Raw genomic sequence first — 14,701 nt, 5'->3', positions numbered from 1 at the left:
CATTGTAGGTTCCCTTTGCATATTCAACTGTGGAGTCCTGCTTGAGGTACACTTGCTTTGCCTCGCCTGCAAAAGCCACCTTCTGATTGTTAGTTTCACTGCCAAACCGCCTAATCAGGCCCATTTAAAGATCACCCTGTTGTGATGTAGCAGCACACTCTAATATGCAGTATGCACACCACAATCAGGAGTACTGTGCACATCTGATATCCAACAGGCAAGTATTGTGTACTCATGGTATTTACCGTAACTCCAAACTGATCCTATTTAGAAGATTCAGACAGCATCTTCCACTGATCTAAAAAAGCACAATTTCTCACTGTACATGTACATGTGTAGATATATGTAAACACACAAGATGTTTTCGTGCGTACTTTAGATTTTGAAACATACAGATTTTTCATGGATGTGGAATGTGCAAGCCCAAACCTTAATTAAACATTAAACTTTGTTGGTTAATTGAGGAGTAAATCGACAATATGAGCTGCCCAGCTAGCCTCTTTAGATGCAACTTCCCCCGTTCAATTAAAATATAGCGGCCATTAGTCCCTCTAGGCACTAGCATATTGCAACTAGGGCACTAATTATGACCATATTTCATGTGCGTTTCATGAGGCAGACAGTAAAATGGCAAACACCGAAACGCTCTCAAAGAGACAGTCAACACTGAACAAAAGCTGCACAAAGTTAAAGAACATGAGTATTAAAACAACAGACTGCTTCTCCACTGGGCGGGATACTTTGCAAGCACTTTCCTGCAGCCTGTGTAATGCAGGTACAGGCAGCACTATATTGGGAAACTAGGCACCTATTATTGGGCGCCCTGGGCACTGCCCTTTTTTAGTTTTGGCTATTAGATGGCGCTGAAAGCGCTACCTATAAAGCCGAAAGTATGGTCATTAAAATAAGAGCTTTAACATGAGAGCTTGAAATAGGGGCTTCGGATGCAGGTTTATTGTAATGCTTTTCAATGCAGGTTGGCATATGAGGATGGATATGTGTTGTTTGGCCTGTGTGTCGCACCCATTTACGCCTATCTCTTAAGTTGAATCAATAGGATTGTCCTCCCATGTCCACCCATCTGTGGGCAAAACACACCCCTTTGTGCACTCTTTGGCTGATTTTCTACTGTGTGGTGAAGTTATTTGAGTAGACTGATGCTTTAAAAAATATGTACTACAGATTTAAATGTATGTTACACATTTTAATGTATTTTGTATTTAAAATAAACAATTATTACTGTAATAATTACGTTTTGTTAAAAAATGTCCACTACTTGCTTGTGGGTGTCTAGTGTTTTCTGCTGTTCGTTCCTGATTGGATATGCTGTATGTTAGTAGGCTGTGATTGGTTCTGCAGTATGTGATTTTTTTTCGGCACGGTAACCTTTTTTCCCTGCCGCATTGAGAGTCTGGTTTAGAGCTTGTGTCCGGTGTCCTTGGTACTAGTGTAAGCGTTGTAATCCGTAGCAATCCCTGAGCTGTGTCATCTGCATTTTAAATACTTAAAACAAAGCGCACGCTCCTGCCTCGGCAGCGGGCAACGCCATTGTGTCTGCCTGCACTACAGTGTTCGAGGCTCGAGCTCATCCCCCAACGTCTGTGCAGACAGCCAGGCACTGCTTGTTAAATCCTATTAGCGCTGATGCCGGTGCCCAGATAGTAATGGCTTCTTGTATGCCCACGACTGCACCAAATAGCTAAACACGCATTTGTGGGCCATTTCATTGGCAGCGGTTGCATGGACAATGGTACTGTGTCAATGCGACTCCACCCATCAACTAAATAAAAAAGATTCACGTTCCAGTGTTGCCAACTCCTCAGTGAAGAAAGTAGCTATTGGCTCTCCTAGAAGTCGCCAGAAGTAGCTAGATGACGTCACTGCCTAATTTGCACAATTACCTCCACTTTCCCCCTGCGATTTATGGCTTTTACTGTGGCCCCCTCCCCTTTTAACACCTCCCTTTTACGTTATCAGTGTGTTTTTGCATTACTCCCGTTAGAAAACGGGAGAATGACCACACTTTTTTTTCAATTGTTTTGGAAACTTGCATAAATGAGCAAGTCTCCAAACCAATTGAAAAAAGTAGCTAGATTTCTCGCTAGCCGCTTTTCAATGAAAAAGTCGCTAGGGGGGCATACTTTCTCGCTAAATATAGCGAGAAAGTCGCTAAGTTGGCAACACTGTCACGTTCGAGTGGTTCAACGTAATCCCAAAGTGACCCTACCAAAAAAATCTGGATTGAAAGTGGATTGCTACTGGATTTTCCCAAACATTTAAATCCTCTTTAAATCCTATTTAACTCCAGAAACTCCCATTGTACTGAGAGGATTGCTTTTGGCTTCTTTTTGGCTTCATGCACCCTGAAATATGTTAATTAGCAATCCTCAGTGGAATGCAATCCCAAAACAATCCAAGCAATCCAATCCACTAAAAATCCAAAAACAATCCAATCCCCAAACAATCCACTAAAAATCCAAAAACAATCCAATCCCCAAACAATCCACTAAAAATCCAAAAACAATCCAATCCCCAAACAATCCACTAAAAATCCAAAAACAATCCAATCCCCAAACAATCCACTAAAAATCCAAAAAGAATCCAATCCCCAAACAATCCAGCAAAAATCCCAAAACAATGCAATCCCCAAACAATCCTATAAAAATCCTAAAGCAGTGCCATCCCTAAATAAATACAAAAGCAACGGATTACATCTGGCTTCCTTTTGGCTAAATGTACCCTCGTAGAGATCCAAAAGCAATGCAATGCAATCCCCAAATAAACCTTTTGAAATCCAAAAGCAATTAATGTAGTCACCAAATAATACTTTACAAATCAAAACAACAAAGCAATCCCAAAAATATTCTTTAACAATATAGGCATTGTTTCGGTTTATGAGCTGGAAATAAATTTAGGAGTTTTAACAAAAATAATGTTTACTATAATCCTGAAAAGAAATGCTTAAAAACACATTTGGTGCACCTTGTTGAATTGGGCTTTAAAAGCGTCACTGTGGCTTAATTGCTGCCCATTTCAGAGAGTTGCATTTTGAATTGCCTTTAGAACAATAGTGATGACTAATTAGGTCACAGTCATTTAGGTAAAATGGCCATGAAAGTCAAGACCATGTAATGGCATATAAACTATATTTAAAAAGAAGCGACACGTTTTTTTTTCCCCGACTATATTTATTAAAAAGAGGCAGAGGTTCAATCGGACACTGTGTACATAGCACAAAAACACAACTGTAGCAATCCCAAACACGGGTGCTTCACAATTTAAAAATAAAGGGTGAGAGGGGACCCAGAACCAGTCAGGTTCGGTCCAGCCCAGGGAGCAAGGGTGATAGGGGACACGGAACCAGTCCAGGGGTGTCACACGAGTATACAGGCCCAGCCTAGGGAGCAAGCGAGTCCGGTGGGGACCAGCCCAGGGAGCAAGGTTGAGAGGGGAAAGAGAACCAGTCCAGGGAGTCACACTAGTATCCAGGACGAGGCAAAAGAGCAAGGGAATGTGGAACTACACTTGTGTAGAAAAGACGAGGTTTGGCTCCTTCTTCATCCGGTAGTTCCCAATTTTGTGTTGGAGGGCTTTTCTGCACTCGGATGCAGAGAGTACTGGAAAGCCCATTTCCCTGGCTTTAACATGGATACATTCTGAAACGCAAAAAAGATTTGTGTAAAAAGTTTGAAAAGAGCAAGCAAAGTACTTTTTGGTTGACACATGGCTGTGAGAAATAAAGCATAGGCAATTTTCACTGTACACCCTCTAATGTGCTTTCGTAATTCGAATTACTACATTTCTCAAAGCTGTAAATCTGGTTGAAACCATGGCAATTCCTTAGAATTTAATATAGATTAGTGTCACTTCCCCAGGAAGTGGCTCTCCGTTTATCTTCTTTCCATAATTGGTATATTGTGAAGAAATTACCAATCTCGTGTTTCCCCCATGGACAGTGCATTGGTAAAGGAGCCATACAAGCAAAACAAATACACAGGGTTTGAAATTGAGCGGAGCTGGGGGCTATTTAGCCCCGTTTGTAGCCTTGAAGAGCCTGGTTAGCTTTACACCATGCTTACCAGGAGCTAAATTTGGCTCCCGGGCCAACTGATGCCGATATTATATACCTATGGGAATTTAACTATGTGCGTGCTTGCTTTTGTAACAATCTAAAAAAATAACATAGGACACCACTATGACATTTGAAGCTTAACGGGTCATAAGTAATGGACAAAGCAATATGTTTGCATGTGGGCATATAATGAGTGATGGACAATAACCGGTTAATACATGAGCCACAGTATTTGAGCTACCTTTTCCCACCCTCTGACACAGTCGTCTAGAAGCCCTATGGCTTCATAGGAATGTTGGGGAGGAGGGTTTGAGATTGGGGTGGAGACACAGAAGCCTACAACCGATAGTATTTGGATAGAGAAAAAGCATTTATTTATTTCATAAGGGCACAAACCAACTTTTGGTTAACTCCAATGGCACTTACCTCTGATGCAGTTGATGGACCAGGGTTGGGATTTGTATCGGGAAAACTTTTTCTGTGGCTCCTGTCCGCCTCCTCTATATCCACTGAACGGCCAGTTCCAAGCAGTGCTCAACTGCTACCTGCTGACAGGAATCCACTGTGTCCCAGTATGCTGAAATAATAGCACAAATATTAATATTACACATTTTAATACAGTACGCATTCTAATGACAATTACCAAGACCCGGAACCAGCGCAGGGAGCCAGATGGGTACCCAGACACAGCCCAGCAAGTAAGGAAGTTTGTTAGGAACCCACCCATGGAAGTGTCTCGGGCAGGTGCCAGTCTTACCTGAACTTCTGAAATGGTGAACACCTAGGCACACAAAGCCAGTAGGCGTTTGGTTATTTGCCGAAATATTGACTGCCCATGGTCATTTTAATCCCTATGGCCATTTACACCCAGATCCTGCCCCTCCCAAAATACCTCCTTATGGGAACTTTGAGCTCACTTTAATCAAGCCTTATCAGACTTTGCGCTTAAAGTGCCTGCGCTTAAAGTGCCTGCCTGTGATTTTCAAAGCAGTATTCTAAGAGTTAATTACTTAATTGGAGTTGTAAACCCACTACTGCTGTGATAAAAAAAATGTCTTAACCAGGTCTGCCTTCAGCCACAAAGCAGTTCAACGAAGCAACTGAACAAGTCTGGAAGTGTTAAGATGAAAAAAGTAGGATATACCCTAAAGTATGGGTGCATAACATAAGGCCCGCGGGCCAGTTGCGGCCAGCCATGCCGTTTTGTCCGGCCCGCCAGCAACAAAGACTTTCCTAATGGAGGGCGGCCGGCAAGCAGCATCGGCCCCCTCCATTAGGAAAGTCTTTGTTGTCTTCCGAGCGTGTGTGTTTGTTGGATCTTTGTGCTGCTTGTATGTTGAGATCCGGGGGTGGGGTGTGTGTCGGGTCTGCCTGAATGTTTGTTTTTGTGTGCAAGTCCAGTGTATGTTGAGATGCGGGGTTGGGGTGTGTGTCGCGTCTGCCTGAACGTGTTTGTGTGCAAGTTCAGTGTATGTTGAGATGCGGGGTTGGGGTGTGTGTCGGGTCTGACTGAATGCGTTTGTGTGCAAGTGCAGTGTGTGTCGAGATGCGGAGGGGGTGTGTGTGTCGGGTCTGACTGAATGTGTTTGTGTGCAAGTTCAGTGTATGTTGAGATGCAGCGGTGGGGTGTGTGTCGGGTCTGCCTGAATGTGTTTGTGTGCAAGTGCAGTGTGTGTTGAGATGCGGAGGGGGAGTGTGTGTCGCGACTGCCTGAATGTGCTTGCGAGTTTGTATGGTGAGTTGGGGGTCTGTATGCTTGTGAGTTTGTGTGCTGAGTTGGGGGTGGGAGTTCGGGTCTGTATGGGTGCATAGTGTATTGGTGTATGCTTGTGGGTTTGTGTGCTGAGTTGGGGGGTGGGGGGGTTCGAGTCTGTATGGGTGCATAGTGTATTGGTGTATGCTTGTGAGTTTGTGTGCCGAGTTGGGGGGTGGGGAGTTCGGGTCTGTATGGGTGCATAGTGTATTGGTGTATGCTTGTGAGTTTGTGTGCCGAGTTGGGTGTGGGGGGGTTTGGGTCTGTATGAGTATGTATGCATGGTGCATGCTTGGTGGCATGGGGCATAGTGTTTGGTTGAGGGGTGGGTGTCATGCGGCATAGTGTTTGGTTGGGGGTGGGGGGGCCATGGGGCATAGTGTTTGGTTGAGGGGTGGGGGAGCCATGGGGCATAGTGTTTGGTTGAGCGCCATGGGGCATAGTGTTTGGTTGAGGGGTGGGGCCAAGCCTCCCGCCACGCCTGCTGCGCCTACCGCCCCGCCCACATTTACTTTTCAGCCCACTATAGCCATCATGTAAGGTACTTTTGGCCAACTGTCAAAATCAGTTGTGCACCCCTGCCCTAAAGAATAACCATTTTACTCAAATGTATGTTGCTTTATAACTACTTCTGCTGTTCAAATACAACATTGTGCTTTTGTCAGGCTGATCCAACAAACTGAGCCAGGATAATAATAATAATAATAATTTAGCATTTATATAGTGCTACGAACCCTCAGGTATCCGAGTGCTGCTTATTATTACCCACGGTGTGTGGTGCTCATTTATCGACCTCGGAAGGATAAAAGGCTGAGTTTGGGGCTGCCGGGATTCGAACCTGCGTCAGCAGGCTCTGCACAGATGTCAAAGCGACTGCGGTTTGATCAATCATCTCCACCAGCTTTTCAGAGGTGCTGGGCATTCAGTGGAATGGACCTGGTCGTGAAATGGCACCATCAATGTGCAACCGCATTCATGTGCCATCGTTCAGGCCATTTGCCAAAAAAAATTGCAAAGACGAAAGCAAACCAGCCATTGCTAAGTGCTGAAGACAGACATGTTTACATTCCAGTGGTTGCGAATGTGCATGTTCCATGCCACAGGGGGGGGTCTTGCAACAGCCGATTAAGGAAAGCAGAAGGCAATATTTCTAAGGCATCTGGCAAGGGAGAGGCAGCCATGAATGTAGAGCATCAACAGGGAAGGGAAAGATGATTCAAGGGGAGATGGACCACCACGGCGCCTGCCCATTTTGCCCCATTTATCTATGGGGGCGCACTCCCAACACCCACAATTACTTAATTTTCCCCTACCCCAAACCCCATAACAAAAATGCAGCAAAAAAACCTGGCAAAACGGCCTTTCACCAAATGCAGTGAAACAGCTGTGACCAACTACACCCAGATGATGGCACACGATGTAGAGCTAATGTGTACTGTGTGAAACGCCTCAGGTTATCCTTGTGGCTATCTTTCCAAACCACCCCCCCCCCCCCACTTATTGTCCCATTCAAGTGCAGGCTCCCAAGTTAGACCTGGGGAAAAAGGGGCTACATATGCACGAACTTTCTTAATCTGTATGAATTTCTTAGAGGACAGCCAAATGCGGGTAAATTGAAAGGGATGTGGTCGTTTTGAACACAGTCGTGGCCTCAGTGAGCTTTCAAAATGCACAGTTGGGTCAACATATTCATTAAATTAGCTCCCCCATCGAACCCCACAGATGCTGCTCTAACTGCACAGCTTCCAAAGTAGGATTTACGACTGTAGGCTCCTTTTCTTTGAGGTGCCACCCATGCGTCATGTCCTATACATTGGCCCCTCCCGAAAACTCAGCTGGTTTTGTGATAAAGTGCAGTTGTGCCAGTAAATCAATTGCAGTAGGTCTAGGCGCGCCCACTGCACCCCTTCCCTCCCACACTGCCTATGATACACATACACCCAATCCCAGCTCCGAGTACAATTGCAGCTGCATGGTACGTTGATGTGTTTTGGACTGAAACTCCCAAAAGCCATAGCTGGCATATATGACGCTGGATCATTGAAGTCGTATGAAAACAATGGAGCACAATGTTGCAGACACGTGTGTATATTATATGTTCTCCTGTAAAGCTCTAGCCTGCTTGAATATCACTTTTAAAGCAGGTTAGAGCTGCGCCGTGTGAAAGTAATGAAATGTGCCAGCAGCCTGTTATCCAGGGAAGGAAAACATCCCGGTGTCCTGCAGATAAACGCACTGTGCCGGCCTTTAGCAGGAGAACATATGATATACACCAAGGGTCTGCAACAGTGCTCACTGCTTGGAGGCTCACGGAGAAATGGCGTCGCTGGTCCAAGGAGGCGGATGGGGGCGCTGGACGTGGGGAGCGCGCACTACAAAGGCAGAGTCTGCCTCATAAATCAACACAACCTGTCTGACTCCCGAGAGACACACTCCTCACTTTGCAAAAGGCTCACTCTGAAATAAAGCCTAAAACGTGTACATCAGCTCCTTACCCAATGATTCTGGCTTTGTTTATCGATCCCAGCAGCATGATCCACGCTCGAATCTCGTCCTCCATTGCTCAGCTGGTGTCCAGTGTTCCCAGGTGGAAGGAAAAAACGCGCTGCATCGCCGTACGAAAAAAGCCCAAAACAAGCTGACCCACCCAAATTAACCGAAAAAAGCAAGCGCACATGTAAACGCCATGAGTGGGTTTCAAAAGTAAGAAACAGCACAATTCAGAAACATAGAGAAAACACACATATACTAAGTTAAAATAAAAAGTAGTGTTAGTGGCTTGTTTTTACTGAGAAAGAAGTCAGTAAAAAAATCCCAAAAACTCCTGAAGCCCAAGACAAACAAATCGTTGCTTGGAAAAAATCCCCCAAATCCAAAATAAATGGAAAAAAAATCTGAAGCTTGAAAACTTTTAAATAAAGACACAATTCTCTCAGGTGTCACTTTGAACATTTCTCAAAACTGCCATTTTCTAATTTCTGAGCATTTCTCAAAACTCTGCCATTTCTGACTTACAAAAGTGTCTTTATGCTTTCAGTAAATCAGAAAAGTGGTACAGCCATCTGGGAAATGTGCAGCTTACATAGGAAAGACTTGCACAATAGATGTTAACGATACCTCACAGGCACCGTATTTTAACTCCTTTTCGCGCTCTGCAAGGAGAATCCCCAGGCAGTGCCTGTCCTGCACTCCTCAGAGGCACTATGGCCATTGTCAGGCCATATTAGGGACACTGGAAGCTTTGATGTCTGTACCCCCACATTCTTAATGTCACAGAATACGGTGCTTTTAGGAAAAGTGTTGTTCCACCAAGGAACAATACTTTTCCAATTTTACATGGACTTCAGAATTGGGCCCATGTTTCGGTAAAGTGAAAAGCAGTTTACATTTTAAAAATGGAGCACCTGCAGCCCAGCAGGTCTGCCAAGGCAACCTGACCCGAGATGAAAGCTACATGGAGACAGCCCAGTGAGGGAACTGCAAAGCCCTCCACCAATGGTCCCATGCCCTGACCTGCACGATTTCATATGAAGAGAGCCATGTCTACATTGCCAGGATGCTGCCAGGCCTGGACTGGCCTACAGGGCAATGCCTATATATTTTTTTATTTGTATTCCGGGATTTGTAGCGCCATTACAACGGCAAGACTACAAGTCCCAGAATGCAAACATAAAATTAGGACAGTTACACGTTTTCAACGATCTGTGTGTCCCGGATACGCATTTTTATTACACAGTGCTGTGTGTGTGTGTGTGTGTGTGTATATATATATATATATATATTCATTCAATAAAAAACATTGTTAAGGGGACGTTATGGTTAATTTCCTATGGGTTTAGCAACTTAACCATAACTACATGGCCGCTACAGCAGGCCATGATATATATATATATATATATATATATATATATATATATATATATATATATATATATATATATATATATATATATATATATATATATACATATTGTGGTCGTACGCCATTTCAGGAAATCAGCCCATCAAACAACAGCAAGTTCGTTCACTTATCCAGTATATATATAATTTGATGTACAGGGTACAAATGGGGACAATGGTTATATGTTGCACAAGCGAAAACAGTAAGACTGGCTGTGTATGCATTTCAAATAGTGTTTTAATAGTCATAGTGCTGAACGTATTTAGAAGCTGCCATTTGCTGGACACATGAGTATGGTGTGCACGAACTGAAATAGTAACAAGTATTATTTTTTTTACAATTGTGTTCCTTTCGTATGCAGGCTATATTGAATCTGAACAAATATCAGGAAATATTTTACTTCATGAAACGTTTTGTTTTACATGTTCAATACATCTTGGATGTTTCCCGGTGCAGCACCCAGTACCAGGGGCGCCAACTTGTGGTTATCCCGGGGACAGCCGGCAGCGAAAAAAGCCCAATTTTAAGAATAGTTTGCGATACATAAACATGTTTCATGGTGATGCTCTTGTAGTAATCGGCAAGTCATCCCAGAATTATCCCCAAATCATCAGGGCTTAACATGCTCTTCAAGTAATCAGCAGGTCATCCCAGAATCATCTGGGGCAAACCTGTTGATGCTCTTGACGTAATCGGCAAGTCATCCTAAAATCATCAGGAACAAAGAGTTTTCTAAAATAGGGATGATGTTGGCATCATCAGCAAGTCATCCTAAACCCATCCCCAATTCATCACCCACCATTCTGAGACATTTGCTGATGACTTTAACAGCATGATGACTTCTGATGATGTGGGAATGACTTCTAATGTAGTTTGATGATCATCGGATGACTCCAGGATGGTCTCTTAAGTCATCCTTTTAGACCTGGGTTTCTCGACCATGCACGTGCTGCCTGCCTGCTCTGAGCCACTGTCCTTTGATCCAACAGGCAGTGACACCCAGTACCCCATCTGACCCTTCTACAGGGTCATTGATTCTGGCAATTTCAGTACTGTGGTCAATGGCCGCAACATTTTGCAATGTGTTTTTACAATACATGCACGGTTTCTTCAAAGATCCAGCTCCGGTCACTGTGGTACCAAACTGTTTAGTGTTCAACCCTCAGGCGCAGCGTTTAGATGGTTTTAATGGCGCGCTGAACAGTTTGAAGTGAATAAGTAACGCATGACACAGGATAAGCTTCGCGTTCAAAGACAGCAGTGAGATTGAACTGCCATTCTCTTTTGCCCAGTAGACAGATGTTTACAGTTGTGCCCTGCCCTGGAAATGGGAGAAGGAGACATACGGGGAACCGGCTGTGCCATAAATCCCCAGTTCATAGTTGTGCTGGGCTAGATGGCGAGTGCGCCTGCTTGTGTTGACGGGTGAACTTTGTTTCTCGATCAGCACACTGCTCCGGGGCTCACCTCCTGAATTCCTCTCTAACCCTCCCTCAGCAGTCCCTCGGGCCACAGAATAAGTCCGTCAGAGCCTCCTTCCTTTCCAGCATGACTTTGAAATAAGATTATTTTTTTCCCGCATCTCCCCTCCATGCCCCTCGATATTCGTGGAGTGCGCAGTGCTCCAGATTGTGTCCAGATACACATCCACATAAATAAAGGTGCCCTAAACGTGTGCACACTTACCTCTGGTATGGTATTTATCTCGTTTTTCGTGCCCACAAGGAGCACGGCCACCATCGTATCTTCTTCTTCCGCCGCCATTGCTGCCCACGCTGCCAGGCCCGAGAAAAAAAAGCCAAATGACCCTGCAAAAGAAGCCCAAAACAAGCCGACTCCCAACTAAATAAGCAGGAAAGAGCACTCATTTAAAACGCTGTGGTAAGGTGTCAAAATTAAGACATTTAACAGAATACCATAACTATACATAGAACAGAGTGTATACCCAGCAAATTTAACCCCACTCTCCTCAGAAACTCTTTTTTAAAACACATTTTGTTATGAACAGCACAGTTAAATTGCATTCTCTTTATTAGTCAAACAATGACTAAATGTGGGTGACCATATTATTACCACAAAATACATTTTGTTGTGTGTCTAATCACATTTGCAAACCCCATGGAGCTTAAATACAAAAGAGGTAGCAGGCACACCTCTCTAGAATAAACATGGCATAATAACCTGTTCAATGGTTTTTACCCACTTGAGAGTCCGCAGCCATCACTTTTTGCTCACTGTACTTTTCACAAAGGAGGAATATCCATTTGCATATCAGTCTTTGTCCCGCCCACAAGGACACTACAGCACCAAAATGCCAGGCAAACCTCCTTTGAACAAGAGTACCAACAGAAACCCCATACACGTGTTTCAGCCTTGTTGGGTCCCATCAGTGAGGTGGAGCTGTGCCTCTCTGAGCACAGTGAGCAAGGGGTCCACGTCTGTGTTCTCCCAGGTAATGGAGGATGACCAACCCCAAGTTCCTTGAAAAAATACAAAAAAGGTAGCAGGCACTCCTCTCTAGAATGAACATGGCATGATAACCTGTTCAGTGGTTTTTACTTGGAGATTGGGCTTATATTACTTCTGGTACTTGTAGCTTTCCAGTGAAAATGGGGAGGAGGATGGGTTGGGGCAACAAAAATTGTGTTTTTTTTCTTTTTCGTGTTACACATATTTCTATAAGGAAATGTTTGTCAGCGTGGTTTATCATGTGATTTGCATACTTTTTAAGCCATCTCCATCAAAACCCAGACATGTCCACAAGCTGTAGCTGGGAAGATATGTGGTTAAGTACTTTAATTGCAAGACTGGACTCCAATCCTGATTTCACCACTTCCCTAAAGTGTCTTATCATGGGAAAATCATTTTGATCTTGCTGCCCCCAGTCTAGTATACCTTGAAATTCTGAGACGATAATAGTCTCCAGAGGCACAGTAAGTGTGTAATATACATTTAACAGTTGAGACACTGCAAATAGGCCCGTCAGCAATTTTGCAGTTTTACCAGTGCAATTTAGGGGAGAAGACAAGGGAGAACAGACAGAGGATCTTCAGGCACGTTGCATTTGCATCGTGCAAGTGCAATGGGAAAATCGGCAGCTATTAACCCATGGCTGTATTTCTTGCTCTCCATTATGATGTATGCACCCCACAGGTGCCTCAGACTGTTTTGCATTGTAAGCAAAGGGTCCCCCAACCATCATGTTGAATTAGGCCCCCATACCTCTTAGGCCAGGCCTGACTATAAGACTGGCCTACATTGTACATCCAGTTTGGACATGTTTTCTCACTGTGATATGGCATTTTTAAAGCTAAACCCAAAAGGAGTGTTTTCTTAGGTGGGGAGACTAGAGCTAGGAGATCCCAGCGGAGCTCGGGCCAGCACAAGCCTCACCTAGGACTCTGGCCTAACCCCCCATCGTGGCCCAGTGCCTGCCAGAAGCAAGTGCCGGCCACTAGCCCCACCTGGTAATCATATTATTTCTTTTCTGCTTCTTTTCTGCTTGGTTTACTTACATCTGCATAAGAAATGTAAATTATTTAAGAGTACCATACATAGTATTTATTGTTTGGGGTAGAGACAGTAGGCTATTCAGGCATGGTTTGCTGCCAATGATCCAAATGTCACAAGGCATAGCCGGAATGTTGTTATCTTTCTCCCTTGTTCTCTCCTGCCCCCTTTATTTTGTCTTGAGGTGCCTTGAAACACCATTTTATGTGTAGGGGACTTACAAAGTATCCAATAAATAAAAGAAAGAAATAAAATAGTAATTGCGGGTGCATTCTTTTTTTTCAAACGTAACAGAACAGATATACAGCCAGGGGTGGTAAACAGAGGAGCACAGAGGAGGGGTACAGCTGTACCGGGTGGCAGGCAGGAGACAGTCAGCCACCATCCAGCGAGTCAGGTGGCGCGATGGGAGATGGGATGGCCGAGGTGTTAGCATTCCTTCTACCCATTGCTGCAAATTGATACACCCTGAATGATAGCGACTGGGCATTATTTACTGGAGAAATTAGTTAAGTGCAGTTTGACATTATTTTTCCAACATTTAAATGAAGTAAAAATGTGTGCCTGTGTTACTGGATTGTTTTTACAGAGATACAAGTTGGAAAAAATCAAAAATAAATCTTCCAATGTAGCCTTGCTTGCAAAAGAATCCAAAATAAATGCAGTAAAAATGTGTAGTGTTGCTGGATTGGTTCTATTGAGAAACAAGATTAAAAAAATACAAAATAAATCCTGTAGAAATGCCTGCCTGCCAATTAGTGTTAGTGGATTGTTTTTACTGAGAAACAAGTCAGTAAAACTCCAAAATAAATCCTTTAGAAATGCCTGCCTGCCAATTAGTGTTAGTGGATTATTTTTACTGAGAAACAAGTCAGTAAAACTCCAAAATAAATCCTTTAGAAATGCCTGCCTGCCAATTAGTGTTAGTGGATTGTTCTTACTGAGAAACAAGTCAGTAAAACTCCAAAATAAATCCTTTAGAAATGCTTGCCTGCCAATTAGTGTTAGTGGATTGTTTTTACTGAGAAACAAGTCAGTAAAACTCCAAAATAAATCCTCCTACCCAAGGCAAATAAATCCTTGCTTGAAAAAATCCCCAAAAAATCCAAAATAAATCCAAAAAAAATCTGCAGCTTGAAAACAAGCCAGAAGCAATCCCAAAACAATCCAAAAAGTGGATTTCTTTTTTACTAGGGGAGGCTTGACACGCAGAAGCCGCTGTCAGGGCGAAGCTCTTGCAGAGATCCATGTACTGTAGTTCTTTGGCTTTTGTGGACTGCTCACGTGCCGTTTGTGACGCAAGCCGTGGCACCGGTTACCCTTCGCGTGGACTGCGCAGTGAGTGGACGGGGAAGCGTGGGACAGGACAGTCAGGGACCAACTGCCTCCCAACAGGAGCCTGTGGGAAGTGAGCGGTGACAGAGCAGCGCCCGCAGCCATGGAGGAGGGCATGGACCAACCCAAC

The 14,701-nt window shown here is 44.0% G+C and overlaps 1 protein-coding gene and 1 long non-coding RNA gene across 2 annotated transcripts in view; both read right to left on the bottom strand.

The window, feature by feature from the left end:
- CNGA4 (cyclic nucleotide gated channel subunit alpha 4) overlaps window positions 1-14,701 on the bottom strand; it is a 456,695-nt gene that overhangs the window by 362,540 nt on the left and 79,454 nt on the right. The window lies entirely within an intron of this gene.
- On the bottom strand, window positions 3,168-8,454 carry LOC138528625 (uncharacterized). The gene is made up of 3 exons (XR_011284189.1): window positions 8,321-8,454; window positions 4,499-4,649; window positions 3,168-3,656 (listed from the first exon to the last, which is right to left on the bottom strand). It is a non-coding gene; the product is annotated as an uncharacterized lncRNA (long non-coding RNA).

Source organism: Ambystoma mexicanum, chromosome 7q, assembly GCF_040938575.1.
Source record: "Ambystoma mexicanum isolate Mex_15411 chromosome 7q, UKY_AmexF1_1, whole genome shotgun sequence".
Taxonomy (NCBI): domain Eukaryota; kingdom Metazoa; phylum Chordata; class Amphibia; order Caudata; family Ambystomatidae; genus Ambystoma; species Ambystoma mexicanum.
Note: the sequence above shows the minus strand (reverse complement) of the source record. Positions and strands in the feature narration are given on the sequence as shown.